Source organism: Chiloscyllium plagiosum, chromosome 34 (genome assembly GCF_004010195.1).
Source record: "Chiloscyllium plagiosum isolate BGI_BamShark_2017 chromosome 34, ASM401019v2, whole genome shotgun sequence".
Classification (NCBI taxonomy): Eukaryota; Metazoa; Chordata; class Chondrichthyes; order Orectolobiformes; family Hemiscylliidae; genus Chiloscyllium; species Chiloscyllium plagiosum.
Genome location: NC_057743.1, coordinates 33,019,647 through 33,041,786, shown reverse-complemented (window position 1 = coordinate 33,041,786; position 22,140 = coordinate 33,019,647).

Sequence of the window (22,140 nt, the reverse complement as noted above, 5' to 3'; positions counted from 1 at the left end):
AAAGAAACCTCTGCCCCATTTTCTCTTTACAAATTCTCTTTACATTTTGTTAAACTTGATCTACCTTCACTGCTCAAAATTCACATGTTATATGTCACTGCACTAAACCCTGTCAAGCTATTCTGTGTAATCAGAGAAATGACAGAGAGTCAGGATTATAATCACTGCTTGCTGAAAGTGAACTCTAAAGAAAGTGTGATTATTGCAAATGCAGTGAAGTGATGGCGGAGGGGCATCACGGTGACATCGATAAGGTGGGCCCAGCAGCCGGAGATACGACTCGAATGTTGGTTGGTCCAACGCGGGCAGCGGCAGTGGAGTATTGGCCTAGCAGCAAAAGATAGTGTCTGAGGATCAGCGATTTCAAAGCTGGTTTAGTCCAGTGTAGAAAGCTGCGAAACAATGGAGGAGGAATGATAGTGCAGGCATCGTTGATGGTGATAAGCTGATTCAACTTTTCTTTCCATTTGTCCCTTATTCTTAAATTATTCAAAATGTTGCCAAATCCTGGTGACTATTGAAAGCTTTTCATGTTTTTTTTGTGTTCTTACTATGAAATACATGTGACAATCAAATCATTCATTTGTTCATTCAGGTATGCTGGATCCTTTGACAGGAGTAAGGTCTTTGTGTGTAGGTGTGTCACTCTGTGTGTGTGTGTGAGTGTTGAAAGAGATAGATAGATAATGTGTGTGAGAGAATGTGTGAGAGAGATAGGTTGTGTGTGTGTGTATGTGTGAGAGAGAGATAGGTAATGTGTGTGAGAGTGAGTGAGAGAGGTAGGTTGAGTGTGTGTGTGTATGTGTGTGTGTGTGTGTGAGAGAGAGATGGGCAATGTGTGTGTATTAGAATATCTGTGTGTATTGGCAAAGCCACAAAGTTGACAAGGCTGTTCAAAAACAAAATCCACAGCTTGACAAATAGAGGAATAGATTCCAATGTATGGAATTTATGGTAAACTATTAACAATGAATGGTTAGACCTCTGTTGGAGTATTGGATGTCAAGGCTTTAGAGAAGATGTAGCTGGGATTCATCAGAATAATACCAATGATGAGAGTTTCAGTTATTTGTAGAGACTGGAGACCCTGGGATGGTTCTTAGAGCGAAGAATGTCAAGGGGGGTTTAAATGTTTTATATTGCATGAGAATTGGAGACCTCTGGCAAGGCCGACATTCATTGCTCATCCCTAATTGACCTTGAACTGAGTTAGACCACTTCATAGAGCAGTGAAGCAACAACCACATTGCTGGGGATTTGGAGTCACATGTAGGACGGGATAAACATCAGATTCCTATCCCATAAGTGTTGTTCACTGAGCCAAGAAACCCCAGGATGAAAATACTTTATATGGCTGCATCTCTCTCTTTCTCTCTTCCACACACACTAAAGGAGGAGAGAAAAGAAAGGACTGGCTGTTTTTCATCTGCTTCTAACCAATATCCAGTGATACATTGTCTGGAATAAGCTGTGAAGCCCACATTCCAAAGTTGAATAGTTTTAAAAAGGTACCAGATGTTGATGACCTTGAGCCAACAGTTTTGAAAGGGAAGATTTTTATTTTTGAAAAAAATACAACCATATAATTAATCATAATGCGATAGTGATCCTGAAATTGCAGGGGCAACAGCGATGAGTTTATTGCTGCATGCTATTATTAATAAATGGTCCAGCTATTATGGCAAGGAAGGGATGTTTAGTGAGCTGGACATAACCACAAGTTGTTGAACAGTTTGTCATTAGTCTTGTGGAAATTGAAGTTCATTCCTGCAAATTCTGAGCCTTTATAACAATCCATCGTGCACATTAACACCCCGGCTGTGGATTCTAACATCTGTATGAAGGGTTTGCAATGTTTCTATGCTTGTTAAAATATCATGTTCTTGTTAATGTGTTACTATACATTTTATTTGCAATTCACGTATGAGAAACATGAGTCCTTTGTTTTATAGGAGAAAGTGAGGTCTGCAGATGCTGGAGATCAGAGCTGAAAATGTGTTGCTGGAACAGCGCAGCAGGTCAGGCAGCATCCAGGGAACAGGATGATTGACGTTTCGGGCATAAGCCCTTCTTCAGGACTGAAGAAGGGCTTATGCCCGAAACGTCAATTCTCCTGTTCCCTGATGCTGCCTGACCTGCTGCGCTGTTCCAGCAACACATTTTCAGCCCTTTGTTTTATAAACAACTTGTAAAACTTATATTTTACTGAGCTTCAAGTCATACCTAAGTCACATGGAAAATTGGGCAATTTTATTCTTTTAATTGATGTTTCATAACCAAATCTGTAAATATGACCTTGTGATAGATATTGCTAAGGCAAATTTGAGTCAACAGGTGGGAAATTCATGTGCTTCCAATTTAGTTGGTAAACAACCAACAAGACATTAAATAAGAATAAAATGGAAGGTATCAATTAGATTCATGAAAATTTATTGTTTTTGTGGCTCATAGGATAATACAAGTTGCTTCACAAGAGCAATTGCAAACACTATCTGAGTTTGAACCCCTTAAGGAGACATTTGGTCAAAGACATAAGTATTAAGGAGTGTCTGAAAGAAGGATTGAGAAAGGTAGAGAAACAGAGATTTTCGGAGGGAATTGCAGAGCCTTGGACCAAGATGTGGAGAAATAAAAATCAGAGATAGTCAGGAGGTTAGAATTTTAGGCATGCAGTGATCTTGGAAGGTTTTGATACCGAAGGAGGTCTTCTTTTGACATTTCAGACCTTGCATGACTGGAATAAAAATGTTTGAACATTATCTGGTAGGTTTGCCTTGGGCTTGCCTATACCATTGGACTTTAACTCATGCTCCACCATCATACCACCTTGAGACCTTTCATAACACCATGATTGACATCCTCTAATTGGCTGAGATTATAAACAGAATGAGAAGTCAGGTGATCAATATGAAGACGTCATCAATTGGTAAATGTTATCGCTGATGCCCCTGCGAACATTCAACACAATTATTCATTGCTGTAAAATCCTCTGAATGCTTCCTATAAAATTGCATTTGCATTTAAACTATAGTTGCAATCTTCTCCAGAAAATAAGAAGCAGTTGTAAATTGTTTTATCATGGGGGATTTCCTTTAAGACACTCTTTAATACTTACGTCTCCTTACGGGTTCAAACTTTTTCAAGACTCTATGCCACGTGACTCTTTGAAGCATGGAAACAAAGAAACATAGGAGTAAGAGGAGACCATTCAAAATGATAGTGGCTGATTCTCAATGTCAACACCATTTTCCCAGCTCACTCAAAACTCCCGGAGGCATCTAATATTGAAACATTTATCAACCTCTTTAGAACCATGGAATCCCTACAGTGTATAAGGCCCATCAAGCATACTGACCCTCCGAAGAGTATCCCACCCACTCTAAAATCTGGCATTTCCTATGGCCAATCCACCTAACCTGCACATCTTTGGACAATGAAAGGAAACCAGAGCACCCGGAGCAAACCTGCACAGACACAAGGAGAACATGCAAACTCCACGGAGACAGTCACCCGATGGTGGAATTAAACCTGGGTCCCTGGTGCTGTGAGGCAGCAGCGCAACTGCTGAATATTCTCAGTGACCCGGACTCCACAGCCACTCTACACTGTGAGGTGGATTCCACAGGTTGACCACCCTCTGACTGAAGAAATGTTCCCTTATCACAGTCCCAAATGATCTACCCCAGATCCTTAGATTTCAGTTGCCACCAGTGGATTTTCAGAAATGTGGGGAAGTACTGGTTTTGGATTGCTAGAACTTTGCTCATAGACTGTCTCAGAACATTCCACACTCAACATTTGGCAGAGAATTCAGTTTTGAGCGTGCAGCTGAATTCTAGGATTCTTCCACATCCTGGGTAGCAGCTGGTGCTGGAAATGGCATCAGTTGCAACTGCTTGAGCTCCAGCATTCAAAATGTGAGCAACAGTAGGCATCACTGTGACCCATCAGTGAGGTTGAGAGCTGTGTACAGAGCATGTTTACAGATGTGGTCACCTCACTGGTTAAGGGTACGTTGGGAGACAGGGAATGGGTGACCACCAGGAAAAGAGATCCATAAAAACTTAGATTAATTAGCACCAATGGTACCAGGAGTGTGCTGGTTGATCAAATACTCCGATCGATCAAAATGTCCACTAATCAATGTAAAACACATACTAAGTTATAGAAACTTTAATGCAGGGTGTATACACATCACTGTTATACTTAATCTTCAGCATAAGTCACTTGAATAATAATGCAACTTTGTCTTAAATAAAACGTCTTAGCAGAGAGCCTTCTCACTCGCAACCTCAATTGACTCCTTTGACATTACGATAATACAGTAAATTTCCGATATACGGTTCTGAATATTGTTCAGAGTATTGGTTCATATGGGGAGTGCAGCCATAGCTAGGTCTATGGCATCAGAAAAGGCTCCAGTCTACAGGGACTGGGGGGTGGGGTGTACAATGAAGACTAGAAGAACAATAGTGTTAGGTGGTTCATTAATTACAGGAATAGAGAGGCATTTCTGTGAATCCAGAACAATATTTTTATCTACACAGGGTAAGGATGTCACTGAATAACTAAGAGTACAGTGAGTGAAGAGAGCAAGCAGCCAACAGTTGTGGTCAATGTTGGAACCAATGTGAGGGAGTGATCCTGCAGTTAGAAATTAGGGAGCTAGGTAAAAAATAAGTAAACAGCAGTAAACTCTGCATTAGTCCTGAAGCCAGGCACAAATGAGTCTCGAAACAGAAGGACAAAGCAGGTCAATGTTTGGTGAAAAGATGGTGTAGGAGGAACATTGGGACCTGCCAGGGAAGACAGGTCATATATGAGGCAAATGATTTGCTCTTGAACAGAACTGAGATAAAGTTCATTGCAGAACATTTTGCTTTTGCTACTGGGGAGGATTTAAATTAAATTGGCAGAGTTTTGCGAATTAAGAGATAATATCATTGAGGAATACCAAGGTGCAGAGAATATTGGGCAAGGTGGGCAGCTCCAGAATAGGGAATAGAATATTAATAAGTGGTATTCAGAAAGAATGTCAAAATTAGGGTTACTGTGCATGTATGTGAATACACAGAGTGTGTGTGGTAAATATGATTGGTGAGTTACTGACAGACTGGAATTATGCCGTGTGGAATTATGATGCTGAGGGTAGGATTAGGTGTTAACTATTCCTGAATACAGGGTGTTCCAGAGAGATAGGAAAGAAAGAAAATGGGGAGAGGAGTTAGCATTGATTCAGCAAAGCACTGTAGTGCTGGAGAAAGGGAATGTCTCAAAGGAGTCAAGGACAGAGTCAATTTGCGAGAGCTAAGGAACAGAGAAGCTGTAATTACTTTGCTTGCTGTGGTCTCTAGGTCTCCAACTAATCAGAAGGATGTAGGGTAACAAATTTGCAAGGAAATTACAGAAGATGGAAATGTTTTACAGCAATCATAATGGGGCACTTCAATGAACTGAATAGAAAGGGTAGAGAGGGGTAAAGTTCTGAGAGTGTGTTCAACAAAATTTTCTTCAGACCTATGAGCCCAAAACCAATAAGAAAAGAAAGTGCTGCTGCTCTTGGAAATAAAGTGAACCAAATAGATCGATGTCAGTAGAGAGCATTAAGGAAGCAACGATTATTGTATCATATAGTTTAGGAAAAGGCCATTGAACAATCTATAGTCAGAATAATAAACTTGGGGAAAGCCAACTTCATTGGGGTAAAAATGGATCTGGCCCAAATATACTGGAGCCATAGCCAACTGGAGTTCATTGGAGGGCGGCATGGTGGCTCAATGGTTATTGCTGTTGCCTTACAGTGCCAGGGACCTAGGGTCATTTCCACTCTTGGGCTACTGTCTGTAGGGAGTTTTCACATTCTCCCCGTGTCTGCATGGGTTTCTTCCAGGTGCTCTGGTTTCCTCCCACAGTGCAAAGATGTGCAGGTTAGGCGATTGACCACACTAAATTGCCTATAGTGTCCAGGGATGTTTAGATGAGATGGATTAGCTATGGTAAATGCAGGGTTAAAGGGAAAGGGCAGTGGAGTAAGTCTGGGTGGAATGCTTTTCAGAGCGTTGGTTTGAACTCAATGACTGAATGGTCTGTTTCCACGCTGTAGGAATTCCATTCTATTAGAAGGGTCACTGGATCTGAAGTGTTAATTCTGTGTTCTCTCCACAATTGTTGAGCTTTTCAGCAATTTCTGTTTTGCTGGAGAATTATAAATATTATACCCTTGTATATGTCTGTAAAGTCCTGCATCTACAGGCCAATCAGTTTGTCTTTGAGTGGAGAAACCTTTGAGACAAAATTAATAGCTACATAGACAAAGATACATTAAGGAAAGGCTGCATTAATTTTGTAAGAGAAAATCATTTTTAACTATAATTGGAGCTTTTCAAAGAGGAAATCAAGAATGTTGATGAGAGCAGTGCCATTAAATGTGGTGTATATGAACTTTCCAAAAGGCCACATAGTAAACTCATGAGCAAAGTTATAGCTCAAGAAATAAAAGGGACAGTAGCAACATGAATGCAGAATTACTTGAGTTACAAGAAACAAAGAATAGTAGTTAATGGATATTCATTGCGGTAGTGGAAGATTTGTGGTGGAGTTCCCCTGGGACCCTTGCTTTTCCTGACATATATTCATGGCCTGGTTCTTGGTGTCTTGGGCACAATGTGAAAATTTGCAAAATGGTACAAAACGTGGAAGTTTTGTAAACTGTGAGGAGGATAGTGTTAAACTCCAAAAGTTCATAGACAAGTTGGCAGAAGGGCATGAAGGAGGCAAGTTAATGTGAAGTGATGCATTTTAGTAGGAAGAAATAATATGAAATAATGGAAATAATTTTAAAAGGGGGTGCAGTGGCAGAAAGACTTGAGTTTGTAAATCCATGAGTCATTACATTTGATTAGACAGGTTTGGACCACAGTTAAGAAAGCAGACAGTATCTTAGATTTTATTAACAAGATGTAGACTACAAGAGCAAATAGATTGTGTTCAGCTCATATGAGACACTAATTTGACTTGAGTTGGAGTATTGCAGATGATGGAAATGTGTTGCTGGAAAAGCGCAGCAGGTCAGGCAGCATCTAGGGAACAGGAGAATCGACATTTCGGGCATTAGCCCTTCTTCAATGCATCCAATGCCTTGTTTTATGGACCAAACCAAACCCCTTCAAAAAATGTCAAGGAGATAGCCCAGGTCCTAACTTTCTCTTATTATAAAGGCAGGTGCCAGGCATTGCCTTCCAGGTGCAGTTTGATTGATCAAACAAATGCAAAACACAATTTATTCATACAGTATAGTTAAAATATGGACAAAATAAAACTAAACGAGAAGAATTGACTTAACTATAACTCAATTGAAATACTTAACAAAGTAATTAACTACTCATTATTTGTTCCAATATAGCAACATCCCCAAAGCACATGTTTGGCAAATACAAAGTTAGTAAAATAGATTTTCTCACATACAATTCCAGCAGCAGGAAGAGAATCCCAACCTTTATCTGTAACAGAGGGAGGAAAATGAGCTTCCATGTCCAGCCTCAAGACCCCAACAACTGTGACTGACTGTTACACTAAAGATCCTGGTTTTGTGGGAGCTTGACACCACATTCAGGCTGCTTCTATTGTTCCAACTTTAAAAAAATATCAAGGCCTCATAAGCTGTGTACTTTAGGGAGAATGTGCAAACTCCAAACAGACAGTCATCCGAGGCTGGAATTGAACCTGGGTATCTGGTGCCGTGAGGCAGCTGTGCATTGGATACAGATTGGCTACAGCATTGGCTATACATTGGGTGCAGATGACATTGACCACAAGGGTTCCAGGGATGAGGAAAAATCCAGTGATGAAGGTAGATTGAGAAGTTAGGAGTGTTCCCTTTGGTGAATGCAATGCTGAGAGGAGATCTGAGAGAGATATTCAAAACCATTCAGGGTCTGGACAGAGTAGATAAGAAGATGTCAATTACACTCATGGAAGGAATGAAACCAAAGGATGACTGATGCAAAGTAATTAGCAAAAGTGATAGCTTTTACATGCGGTGATTAGAGACTGGATGCGAGTGTGCTGGAGAAAAGATCAATCGATGTCTTCAGAATGGATTTAAAGTTTTATTTGAAAAGGAACACAGGACAAAGACTGGAGGATGGCGTTAAGTAAAGTGCTTATTAAAAGAACCACTGCAGACAGGATGGGCTGAACGGCCTCTTTCTGTGCTGGAGAGACAGTGGCCTTGTGGTAGCATCACTAGATCAAGCTGAGACCATGGATTCAGGTCTCACCGTGGCAGCTGGTGGAAATTAAATTCAATTAGTAAATGTGGAATATAAATTAAGTCTCAGTAAGGACCACTGTGAAACTATGATTGATTACTGTAAAAACCCATAACTATGGATTCACCAATACCCTTTAGGGAAGGGAAATCTGCCATCCTTTACCTTGTCCAGCCTATGTGTGGCTCCAAATCCATAGCAATGTGTGTTGAAAACAACAAATGCTGGAAGTCACAGCAGGTCAGACAGCAAGCTAATGTTCTGAGTCTAGATGACTGCTCAACAAGACTTGAAATGTTAGTTTGCTCTCTCTCCATGGATGGTGTGCTGTGATCTCCAGCCTTTGTTGTTATCAACACAGATTCCAGTATCTGCAGTAGTTTACTCCTCCACTTTCAATTGTCCTCTAAAATAGCCGAGCAAGCCATTCAGTTCAAGGGGCAATAAGGGATGAGAAAAAAATTGCCAGTGATGCCCCCATAACCTGAAGTAACCTAAAAAAAACTATGTTTCCAACAGCCAATACTCTAGCCGTAAGACAAGAATTTAAAAGGTTCCAAAATCCTAGATTGAAGTGATATTTATGATAATATTGTCTTCATCGTTATAATGAAGCCATAAATGTGCTCAAAAAAAATGTCACCAACACACAGCAGCTGAAGTAATTTCCACCTCTGTGTCCTTGTAAAGATTTGTTTAAAATCTTTATAGAGAATTTCAAAGGTCAACCATAAAAAAAACGGCTAAGTGACAGTCAAAAGGGTTTCCAACTGTGACGAGTAATTCATAAATGGATTTAATCTTCTATTTTGCAGCAGATTTATAGGAATTAGTTATGCAGCATTTGCTGCAGTACAATGGAAAAGCAATTGTACCTCTCCAGACAGGCTTTCTGGTGTCTGTTGCAAAGGGCAGTTTTTGTTCGGAGTGAATATTTTACCTATTCCCTCCAAGGAGTAAGGACCTTATTGATGTTGCAGAGCCACACCTCACACAGAAAGTTGGTTGTGGACCTGGTGAAGTAAACATTCCAGCACCTGGTTGGATACTATCCCAATACGCTGCACATTTGCTGGAGGATTTGAATATTCACAGCTACTGGGAATTGATTTCCAATGGGTGGCCAAACTGATTTGCATTTCTTCCCTTGAATGTTGAATGTCATACCTGATACTCATGTATCTAGGCTTACAGTCCCACTGCAGTACCGATTTGGTGCTGCACAGTCAGATGTGCTATCTTCTTGTTGTGCCCGTAACCTTAAGCCCCACCTGTTTTGTCAGCTGGATATATCATATGGCCGCCTACTTGCGGAACATTTCAGAGATCACCTTTGGGACACCCGCACCAACCAACCCAACCACCCTGTGGCTGAACACTTTAACTCCCCCTCCCACTCCGCCAAGGACATGCAGGTCCTTGGCCTCCTCCATCGCCAGACCATGGCAACACGATGCCTGGAGGAAGAGTGCCTCATCTTCCGCCTAGGAACCCTCCAACCACAAGGGATGAATATAGATTTCGCCAGCTTCCTCATTTCCCTTCCCCCCACCTTCTCTCAGTCCCAACCCTCGGACTCAGCACCGCCTTCTTGACCTGCAATCTTCGTCCCGACCTCTCCGCCCCCAACCCCTCTCCGGCCTATCACCCTCACCTTAACCTCCTTCCACCTATCGCATTCCCAATGCCCCTCCCCCAAGTCCCTCCTCCCTACCTTTTATCTTAGCCTGCTTGGCACACCTCCCTCATTCCTGAAGAAGGGCTTATGCCCGAAATGTTGATTCTCCTGCTCCTTGGATGCTGCCTGACCTGCTGCGCTTTTCCAGCAACACATTTTTCAGCTTTGATCTCCAGCATCTGCAGTCCTCACTTTCTCCAGGAAGAAATGATGAGACAAGACATGGGACACAAACACACCAAAATGAGTAGAATGAATGAATACAAGCAATGACATATTTGAATAATAGCTTTTCAGAATGATCGGATCAATTCTGTACAGTTGTGGTGCTGACTTTACATATAAAAATTTAACTGATACAAGTCTTTGTTGTTAAAATAGTCTTCATTGGCCAATATCAATGGTCAGTTGCTTTAGACCCATCTGTCTGGTCATGGCAGGCCTGGTTCTTTCCCTAAGTAGAGAAGGAAAATGAACAAGAGGGGTTGCCCTGGGCCAAACTGCAGCACCAAGAGGAGATGATTGTGCAGCATTAATATAACTGCACAGAGGCCAGTATCCCATCACAAGTCACCCTTTATTTACATTTGCACAGTAACACTGACTGTGGCCAGCCAGCTCGGAGTCAGTCCCTAAACAGAGGAGATTCAGAATCCCCTGTTCATGTTGGTCAGCCAGGACTCCCTGATTAGCCCAGGTTAACAGCCCCAATCATGGATCTCATCGTCAATAAGATCCACTTGATTCCAATCAGTACAGGCATCATCAGCAAAAGCTAAGGGCAAGAAGCTTTTCCATTTCCCAGGCTTGGAAAGGGGCACAGAGAAGGCCAATAGTAGAAACAAGAACAAAAAATACGTCAAGTAGTCGATAATATGAGGAATAAACTGTTCTTTTGAGATCCATATGTTCCTATATTACAACACTAATAACCCTTCCAAAGCACTTTCTTGTGTGCAAAGTGTTTTGGTATAGCCTGAGGTTGCAAAAGATTCAAGTCATTTCCTCTTTTTAGGGTAAAATTGGATGTTTTACTGTTGACACAGGTATAGGTGATGAAGAGAGATTGTTTAGTGGAGAGTGATATTTGATATACGCCAGGATGATGCTGTTCTCTGTCAGAGCAGGGCAGTTCGCTAAGACAGGGTGCACTATCAGCTTGTTAGCTCATTCAGTCATGCTGCAAAAAAATGCTGCCAACCCTTATGTTAATACATGGACAAAACCATTTCGAGGTGAGGCAGTATAATTGTAGCCTGGCACTATAAAGGGTCCGAGTTCTTTTAGGACACATGCTTGAAGAGTTTTTGAGCAATGATTCCTGTCTGGACCATTGAAAGGAATTGTTTAGCCTGGCTGATCAAACTGCCGAGTCATTTCCTGTTTATCACTTTGAGTTATAAAGGTCAGACGGTACCCACCTCCTCAGTCATCATCAATCATAAAGCTGGAATTTGCATGTAAATGACACTGCAATAATTAGCTGGTTATTCTGGTTTAAAATTTTTTGTCCGAACTGAATGATGACGATGAGGAGCCAGTAATGCAGCTCTCTGACTCTGAGTCACAAGTTCTGGGTTCAAATCCCATTCCAGAGCACAGAAATCTAGGCTGACATTCTTGTGGTAATACTAACTGAATGCTACATTATTGGAGCAGGGGATTATTCCTTATTGTCCTGGTTAATATTTATTCCTCAATCAACATCACTAAAACAGGTCAATAAAGCTTGAGGCACTTATCACAGAGGCGCAATGAGGAAATGTTACTGTGTCAGGCTTTTTAGTCATAATAAGCGGTGAGACTGGAAACTGTGTAGAACACCTCAGGCTGTATACATGCAAAGGAAGGTTCATTGTAAATATCAAAAGCATTGAAATCATATTGAGGTACCTCAGAGTGGAACGTACCAAGCAGAGCAAACTTTTCGTAATTATTCCGTTTGAAATATTTGGCCTTGAACTGTATCCCGGGCATGGAATACATATTATAAACATTAAAAATATTGCAATTGTAATGAGAAACTCAAGGATGGAACGTACTGCTTGGAGACAAGATTTAAAAGGGACCTTAGGGGCAATGTTTTCACAGAGAAGGTGGTGTGTGCATGTAATGAGCTGCCAGAGGAAATGGTGGAGGTTGGTACAATTACAGCATTTAAAAGGCATCTGGATGGTATATGAATAGGAAGGGTTTACAGGGTAATGGGCCAAATGCTGACAAATGGAACTAGTTTGGGATGCCTGGTTGGCTTGGATGAGTTGGACTGAAGGGTCTGTTTCTCTGCTGTACACCTATATGACTCCAAGTTGAGTTTTATTGAACATTACTTAATTTATAATTTGAAATGCTTTAGACTCTTCATTTCCCAAAATATATATTTAATTCATAACATTTCTCCAATAAGCATTTCCAAAACAGGTGACCTAGCCATCACTGTTTACAGGATTATGTACAAATTAGCGGAAGCATTTCTCACATGACTATACTCCTGAAGTATTGCATTAGCTGCAGCATTCTTCAGGACATCCTGAGATTGTGAACGATGCTCCAGGTCAATAGTCCCCGACCTTTTCAGTATCAAGGTACACAACAACAAGACAAACAATATCACAGCACACCCACTGTTCTCACACCATATACTCAGTATCGGAAGAGTGCGCATCCGTGGTTCTGAAAGCTTGCATATGCACAGTCGATAGGGACGCATGGTGTCAGCAGATACTGCCTTCAATAATAAATGCCCCAAAGCTCTAGAGGTGATTGGAGGCACAGACATGGTCTCAGTGCTCAGGTAAAGCGGCACACTTTGCACATTGTTGTCACATTATAGACACCTATTGGAAACCATTGCTCTAGACATACAATTCTGTGTTTCCTCACCCTCCCAAGTTTCATGAGGAATTAAATCTTGCTGAATTATACAAGACTGCTCATCCCATTTGTATTTTTCAAATTGTCCAATTCACCTGCCCTTTCCCCACAGGCGTGAAACTGTCCTACCTTCAAGTACTTATCAGAAATGGTAAAAATCAAGTATATTGTTGGAAAAAGAACATTTTGACCTCATAAAGTATTTCGACTTGGAAATTACAGAAAGTGCAATTCCCGTTTTTTGTAAAATATGACCAGTCTTGCTTCCACCATCCTTTTGGGTAAAAAGGCGAATGGCATGCTTGCCTTTAGTAGCTGGACATTGAGTATAAAAAATGGCAAGTCATGCTTCAGCTGTATAAAACTTTTAATTAGACCACATTTGGAGTATTGTGAGAGTTCTGGTTGCCACATTAGAGGAAGGACATTGAGGCTTTGGAGAGGGTACAAAAGAGGTTTACCAGGATTTTGCTGATTTGGAGTGTATTAGTTATACAGAGAAGTTGGACAAACTTGGATTGTTTTCATTAGAGCATGAGGCTGACGGATGACCTAATAGAAGTAAATAAAATTTAGAGAGGCGTGGAATAGGGTGAATAGTCAGTGTCTTTTTCCCAGGGCCAAAATATTAAATATGCAAGGCAGGTTTATTTACACAGAGGTGCCTGGAACATGCTGCCAGACGAGGTGGTAAAAGGAGATATGATAGAAACCTTTAAGAAGCATTTAGACAGACACATGAACAGGCAGGGAACAGAAGCTTCCAGATCATGTGCAGGCAAATGGGATTAGTTTAGAATGGCATCATGTCTAGTGCAGACAGGGTGAGCTAAAGGGCCTGTAACTCTACCATTCTATGTAATATTCTAGATGCCCTTGCTGTGTAAAAAAAAGTTCAATCTCACTTCTAGTTCTTTTCCCATTACGTAAGTTTTAGTTTAACCTTTTTAAGAATGTGAGGTTACTCATAAAGTCATTCTTTACATCTTAGATCATTATTAATTCCCCTTTTTATTTGCAGATGGTGTTTCTTCTGGAGATTAATAGATGTTGGGCAATAATGGGCCTGTTGTTATTAGAAAGCCTTGTACTTGCATTACACCATAAATTTTTGAATTGCTTTCTCATTCCAGGCATACACATAATTTGAGTTAAAGTTAGTCATGTTGAACACAATGTTTATGCTTAATTGCACTTTCCTATGTGTGAGTTGGTGCTACTTTTTGGGATAAATTTACTGTAAGGAAGGAAGGAGTGGAAGACACTGATGTGAATTTACAATTTAAACTGCATGTCTACTACTCAAAAATAATCCTTCCAGTCAAAGAGTAATGATGTGAAACCACAACAAAAGTGCAAATTACATATGGATTTACGAAAAGCTGGTCATTTTACTTTAATTCCGATGAGCAGTGGGGATCATTTGGTTGGGTGCAGTTGAAGGGCAGGGGTGGGGAGGTGAGAATCTTTAATGTATTACTTTGCATCTTTATTGAGGTAGTTCATATGAGTACCTCGGTTTATAGAAAGCTTAATCTAAAAAAAAACTGTAGTTACAAGCAATATTTTTTATAATTGGATTGTTCCAACCATGTCAAGTTACAGAGAATTACTATGAAAAGTGAGAGCTGTCCGATTAAAGGTCAAGTAAAATTATGACACATAGACCACCTGCAATGGCAGGACATGTGCACATATACACAACCCTGCTGAACTACATTAATGCTTCATGAAGATCCGATTTATATAATGAATATTGCTAAGTTGTTTAATTCCATTCACTACTGCTTTGGCTCACATACTGTTAATCAGTTTTTTATCTCCCACTTTCCAGACCTGAAGTAAAATCCTCTCTTGTGTTTTGTTTGAATTACTCAACCTCTTCTTGCTTTTTCTATAATTTTGTATTGAAAGGGAAATAATGAATATACAAAGGAGGGTGGATAGAGGGGATCTTTACAGATGTATGCACCATGTATGGAGTTCACTGAAGGAAGTACAGCTACTCCCACTTTTTCTTCAATGTGGCATGCAAAATCCATAAAATTACCCTATCTGCATAATATTTAGCTGATTATTGTGTTAACTGTTTCCAGAAGGTAATAATGTTTAATGCCCTTTAGCATCAATTGACCTAATCAGAATTCTCATTCAGCACAATTTTACATATTGTGTCCATCTTAACATTTGTCAATTACAACAGCATTCCAAAAAAATGACTCACCCTGAGCTGATCATGTGATAGGTCAGGCTGTATTTATGTAGAGGTAGCCTGTTTACATTTATTAATACTCAAGAGAACACTATTCTTAGAATCATCTGCCAAAACAATTCCTCCAGAGCTATGGATAAATTTATTTTCAGTTCTTTATCATGGCGAACTGTTCAGTTGTTAAGTATATTCAAGAGAGAGTTTGATAGATTTTGCAGGGAGCTAAGTATTAGAGATATACGTGGAGAGGTGAAGTTAAGGCAGGAGATTAACTGAATAGCAAAAAAGGAATAAAGAGCCAAATGGTCCACTGCATTTCCTATTTTGTTGTATATATAGAGATAATCAATATCAATGAAAAAACTCCTGTGAACACTTTCTGTTATAAACTCTTCCTTTACAATGTATATGGCCCACATAAAATTGTTCTGCTACAATTGAATTTGTACATTGTAGGCTCCATAAAAAGTGCTGATTATAAATGCGGTTGTTGGCACCTGTAATGGCAGTGTAAATAAACAAGAATTTAAAGTATGTCTTTAACATGGCTGTGGAAGTACTGTTGCAATTTTCCACACCCTCAAACCCTGCTTCTTCTGAAATTGACCCCACCTTCGCAACAGCAGGGGAGACTGAATACTGTTTTGATACACATTTTGTTGATGCTTAAGAGGAGAGGGCTAATTGGTAGGCAAGTGGACTCTGATTAGTAGAGGCAGTACTCAGGAGAATGCATCTATTAGATGATGACTGGCAAATACAGGCACCTACCAGGATTTATTTAAATCTGGCAGGTTGACTCTGGTTGCTTTGAGAGATAAATGAGAGAATGCTTGTTACCGGCATTGTTGAGTTGAAACAAGCATAATGTATGTATATGTTATTTCTGTCTGCAAATTGTAGCACTGTATTTATGAGCAATTTTAAAAAATAATTGGATTGTTCTAATCGCGTCAAGTTACAGAAAATTACTATGGAAAGTGAGAGCTGTCCGATTAAAGGTTAAGTAAAATTATGACACATAGGCCACCTGCAATGGTAGGACATGTACACATACTCACAACCCTGCTGAACTACACTAATACTTCATGAAGCTCCGATTTATATAATGAACGTTGCTAAGTTGTTTAATTCCATCTACTACTGCTTTGGCTCACACACTGTCAATCAGATTCTTATCTCCCACTTTCCAGACCTGAAGTCAAGCCTGACTGACAATCTTAAATTTCTCTGACCTATCATCATCACCAGCCCCCCACCTCCATCCACCTATTGCCTTCCTACCTACCTTCCCCCAGCCCCACCCTCTCTTATTTATCTCTCAGCCCCCTTCTCCCACCCATGCTGCCCCCCTTTCCTGATGAAGGGGTTATGCCCCAAAATGTTGATTCTCCCGCTCCTCAGATGCTGCCTGACCTGCTGTGCTTTTTCAGAACCACACTTTTTGAATCTTAAATTGGTGGTCAGCATAATTCTTAACATACTCAAGATTTAGCACTTTATAACACACATATGTAGCTGGAAATGTGCTGCTGGAAAAGCGCAGGTCAGGCAGCATCCAAGGAGCAGGACTTTTTGAATCTTAAATTGGTGGTCAGCATAATTCTTAACATACTCAAGATTTAGCACTTTATAACACACATATGTAGCTGAAAATGTGCTGCTGGAAAAGCGCAGGTCAGGCAGCATCCAAGGAGCAGGAGAATCGACGTTTTGGGCATGAGCCCTTCTTCAGGAGTGCTTCAGGAGTTACACCTATTGCTCAAACATTTTGAGATACTTTACCCATCCGGATAATTTGAGGTAAGACTCGGCACTTTTCAAGACCAAAATTAATGACCTTAAGTCCATTCATGAGTTTGGATGATATACAGTGAGAAATTATTCAGGTGGCCATTATCTCACTGTATGGCTGTGATGTATCCTATTTCAGCATTAAGAATGCATGGTCTACAAATGTTTCAGGCTCTGATTATGACTTTGCAGATGAGGCCAAACTTGTAGCAGTTGAAACTGCTAATATCCTAATGCATATATTGAAACCAGTGATGATAGGCATGTAGACTGTAGTAGATAACCCCCCAAATCAATTTCTCAATTAGGATGTCAAAAAGGAAGTCCATTTGACAGCTCCATTTCAAATGTGAATTTGAGTGCAGGATGGAATCCATTGAAACCTGGAAGGAAACTCCTATATGCAGTTGTGGATTCAAATACAGCAAATGTACTGTGAACATATTGGATATATGCAGTAGAAAGGTTAGATATCATTTCATCAAACACACATCAAGAAACCTAAAAAAGGTATTTTTGAAAGCTGGTTCTAGCAGGATCCCATAGCACAACTTCTTGCACAGTGGCTCAGTGGTTAGCACTGCTGCCTCACAGCACCAAGGACCCGGGTTCAATTGTCACCTCAGGCAACTGTCTGTGTGGAGTTTGCATGTTCTCCCCATGTCTGTGTGGATTTCTTCCGGTTTCCTCCCACAGTCCAAAGGTGTACAGGTTAGGTGAATTGGCTATGCTAAATTGCCTGTAGAACTAGGTGCATTAGTCAGGGGTAAATGCAGGGGAATGGGTCTGTGTGGGTTGCTCTTCGGAGGGTCGGTGTGGACTTGTTGGGCCAAAGGGCCTACTTTCACACTGTAGGTAATCTAATCTAAATCGGGAATAGATGGTGTCATTAAAACTGACCTCAACTACGAGTTGCTAAGTTCACTGAATACTAATTCATACAATGGTGGCAAGTCGAGATCACATAATATAATGCTACAGTGCATACATCTACGGCTTCCTTGAATGGCATATTGGTGGACAGGCTGTCAATGCCAAATGAGCACATATGCATATTGATGGCAATGTGTTGCCTGTCCTGTATGATCTTTGTAAAGATAAAGGAATTTTCATCATCTAATATGGAAACCTTGCTCAAAATGGTTTGTTCCAATTTGCCCAACCATGTGCCCAGTATACATTGTGCAGAATCAGTCATAAAGATGAATTTAGAACATAGAACATGGAACATTACAGCGCAGTACAGGCCCTTCGGCCTTCGATGTTGCACTGACCTGTGGAATTAATCTGAAGCCCATTTATCCTACACTATTCCATTTTCATCCATATGTCTATCCAATGACTATTTAAATGCCCTTAAGTGAGTCTACTACTGTTGCAGGCAGTGTATTCCACTCCCAATACTACTCGGAGTAAAGGAATTGCCTCTGACATCTGTCCTATATCTATCACCCCTCAATTTAAAGCTATGTCCAGTTGTGCTAGCCATCGCCATCCGAGGAAAAAGGCTCTCACTGTCCACCCTATCTAACCCTCTGATTATCTTATACGTCTCTATTAAGTCATCTCTCAATCTTCTCTCTAAAGAAAACAGCCTTAAGTCCCTCAGCCTTTCCTCATAAGACCTTCCCTCCATACCAGGCAACATCCTAATAAATCTCCCCTGAACCCTTTCCAAAGCTTCTACCATCCTTCCTATAATACGGTGACCAGAACTGTATGCAACACTCCAAGTGCGGCCACAGCAGAGTTTTGTACAGCTGTAACATGACCTTGTGGCTCCGAAACTCAATCCCTCTACCCATAAAAGCTAACACACCGTATTCCTTCTTAACAACCCTATCAACCTGGGTGGCAACTTTCAGGGATCTATATACATGGACACTGAGATCTCGCTGCTCATCTGCACTACCAAGAATCTTACCATCTCTATTCCTGTTGCTCCTTCCAAAGTGAATCACTTCACACTTTTCTGCATTAAACTCCATTTGCCACCTCTCCGCCCACCTCTGCATCTTATCTATGTCCCTCTGTAACCTGCAACATCCTTCAGTACTGTCCACAACTCCACCGACCTTAGTGTCATCTGCAAATTTACTAACCCATCTTTCTACGTCCTCATCTAGGTCATTTATAAAAATGACAAACAACAGTGGCCCCAAAACAGATCCTTGCGGTACCCCACTAGTAACTGAACTCCAGGATGAACATTTCCCATCGACCACTGCCCTCTGTCTTCTTTCAGTCAGCCAAATTCTGATCCAAACCGCTAAATCACCCTCAATCCCATGCCTCTGTATTTTGTGCAAAAGCTTACCGTGGGGAGCCTTATCAAATGCCTTACTGAAATCCATATACACCACATCAACCACTTTACCCTCACCCACCTGTTTGATCACCATCTCAAAGAATTCAATAAGGTTTGTGAGGCATGACCTACCCTTCACAAAACTATGTTGACTATCTCTAATCAACTTATTCCTCTCTAGATGATTATAAATACTATCTCATATAACCTTTTCCAATACTTTACTCACAACCAAAGTAAGGCTCACTGTTGTATAATTATCAGGGTTGTTTCTACTCCCCTTCTTGAACAAGGGGACATTTGCTATCTTCCAGTTTTCTGGCACTGTTTCTGTAGACAATGACAACATAAAGATCTCCTCCCTAGCTTCCCAGAGAATCCAAGGATAAATCCCATCTGGCCCAGGGGACTTATAGATTTTCACACTTTCCAGAATTGCTAACACCTCCTCCTTGCGAACATCAATCTGGTCTAGTCTAGTAGACTGTATCTCAGTATTCTCCTTCACAACATGGTCAGTATAAAAGACAAAAAAAAAATTAATTTAGCGCTTCCCCTATCTCCTCAGACTCCACACACAACTTCCCACTATTATCCCAAATTGGCCCTAATCATTCTCTAGTCATTCTTTTATTCCTGATATACCGATAGAATCAAGGAAAATCTGAAAGCTTTCTACCTGCCAACAACTTCTCAGGTTTCCTCCTGGTTCTTCTTAGCTCTCTCTTTAGGTCTTTTCTGGCTAACTTGTAATGCTCAAGCGCCCTAACTGCACCTTCACGTCTCATCCTAACATGAGCCTTCTTCTTCTCCTTGACAAGAGATTCAACTTCTTTAGTAAACCACAGCTCCCTCCCTGCCTGACAGATACATATTTATTAAGGACACAGAGTAGCTGTTCCTTGAATAAGCTCCATATTTCAACTGTGCCCAACCCAGGAGTTTCCTTCCTCATTTTATGCATCCTAAATCTTGCCTAATCGTATCATAATTGCCTTTCCCCCAACAATAACTCTTGCCTTGGGTTGTATACCTGTCCCTTTCCGTCAGGAAAGTAAACATAACCAAATTGTGGTCACTATCACCAAAGTGCTCAACTACCTCCAAATTTAACACCTGGCCAGCTTCATTACCAAGTACCAAGTCCAATGTGGCCTTGCCTCTTGTTGGCTTGTCCACATACTATGTCAGGAAACCATCCTGCACACATTGAGTACTATAGATAGACAAAAACTGACCCAAACTATAGTATTTTCAATCAATATTTGGAAAGCTAAAGCCCCCATAACTACCCTGTTATCCTCAATCCCATCTAGAATTATCTTTGCTATCCTTTCCTCTACATCTCTGGAACTATTCGGTAGCCTATAGAAAACTCAACAGGGTGACCTCGTCTTTCCTGTTCTAACCTCAGCCCATACTACCGCAGTAGATAAGTCTTCAAACGTCCTTTCTGCAGCCATAATACTGTCCTTGACTAACAATGCCATACCACCCCCTCTTTTACTGAATAATGTAAATTGCAGAACCTGCAACAACCATTCCTGTCCCTGCTCTATCCATGTCTCTGAAATGGCCAAAACATCAAAGTCCCAGGTACCAACCCATGCCACAAGTTCACCCACCTTATTCTGGATGCTCCTGGTATGGAGGTTGACACACTTCAAATCACCTTCCTGCTTGCTGGTGAATTCTTGCGACCGTGAAACCATATTTCTGACCTCACTACTTTCAACCTGCTGGACACTGGAACTGCAATTTAGGTTCCCATCCCCCACTGAATTAGTTTAACCCACCCCCCACCGAAAAGCATTAGCAAATTTTGCCTCCCAGAATAGTGGTACCCCTCTGGCTCTGGGGTGAACAATCCTGTTTGTAGAGCTCCCACCTACCCCAGAATGGGCCCCAGTTATGCAGGTATCTGAAACCCTCCCTCCTGCACGATTCCTGTAGCCATGTGTTCCAACTCCATATTCCTTGCCTCGCTAGCACATGGTGCAGGCAACAAGCCAGAGATAACAACGGTTTGTTCTCGCGCTAAGCTTCCACCCTAGCTCCTGGAGTTTCTGCCTTAAATCCCCACCCCCTTTCCTACTCATGTCGTTAGTACCTATGTGGACCATGACACTCCGTCCCCCTCAAGGATCCCGAAAACACGATCCAAGACATCACGAACCTTGTCACCTGGGAGACAACACACAAACCGTGGGTCTCTCTCGTTACCACAGAACCTCCCATCTGTCCCCCTAACTATGGAGTCCCCAGTAACTAATGGTCTGCTCATCTCCCCTCTTCCCTTCTGAGCAACACGGACAGAGTCTGTGCCAGAGACCTGTACCACATGGCATACTCCTTGTAAGCTCCCCCCCCCCGAAATTGTATTCAAAATGGTATACTTGTTGTTGAGGGATATGGGCATGGGGGATTTCTGCACTGCCTGCCAGTTCCCTTTCCGTCCCCCAACTGTAACCCATCTGCCTTTCTCTTGTACCCGAGGTGTGACTACCTCCCTGTAACTCCCCAATAACCCCTTCCACCTCTAAAATGATCTGAAGTTCATCCAGCTCCAGTTCCCTAATGCAGTTTTCAAGGAGCTGGAGTTGGGTTCACTTCCCGCAGATGAAGTCAGCGGGGACACTAGCGGTGACCACGACCTTCCACGTTCTGCAGGAGGTACATTCAACTGCCCTAACCACCATCCCTACTTTTCTAAATTCCCAAAGTGACTGTAGAAAAATAAAAGAATATAATTTTAAAAAAAAAGCTAGTTCCCTTACCATTCCAGCACAAGAACCTTTTTCTTTTGGTTACAGGAGGACGATGGGTGGGAGACACTACCTAAGTAGTGTTTTGGTTAACGCAACCACCCAAATGTATTACTTCTTTTATTCAGCAGTCCCATGTCCGCTTCTGCTCAGTGTGAGCTCTGCCTAAACTTAACTTACCTTGTGAATAAAGTGGTAAAATGCTTTGATACAAAAGGAGTCTTTCCTTCACCATTGCT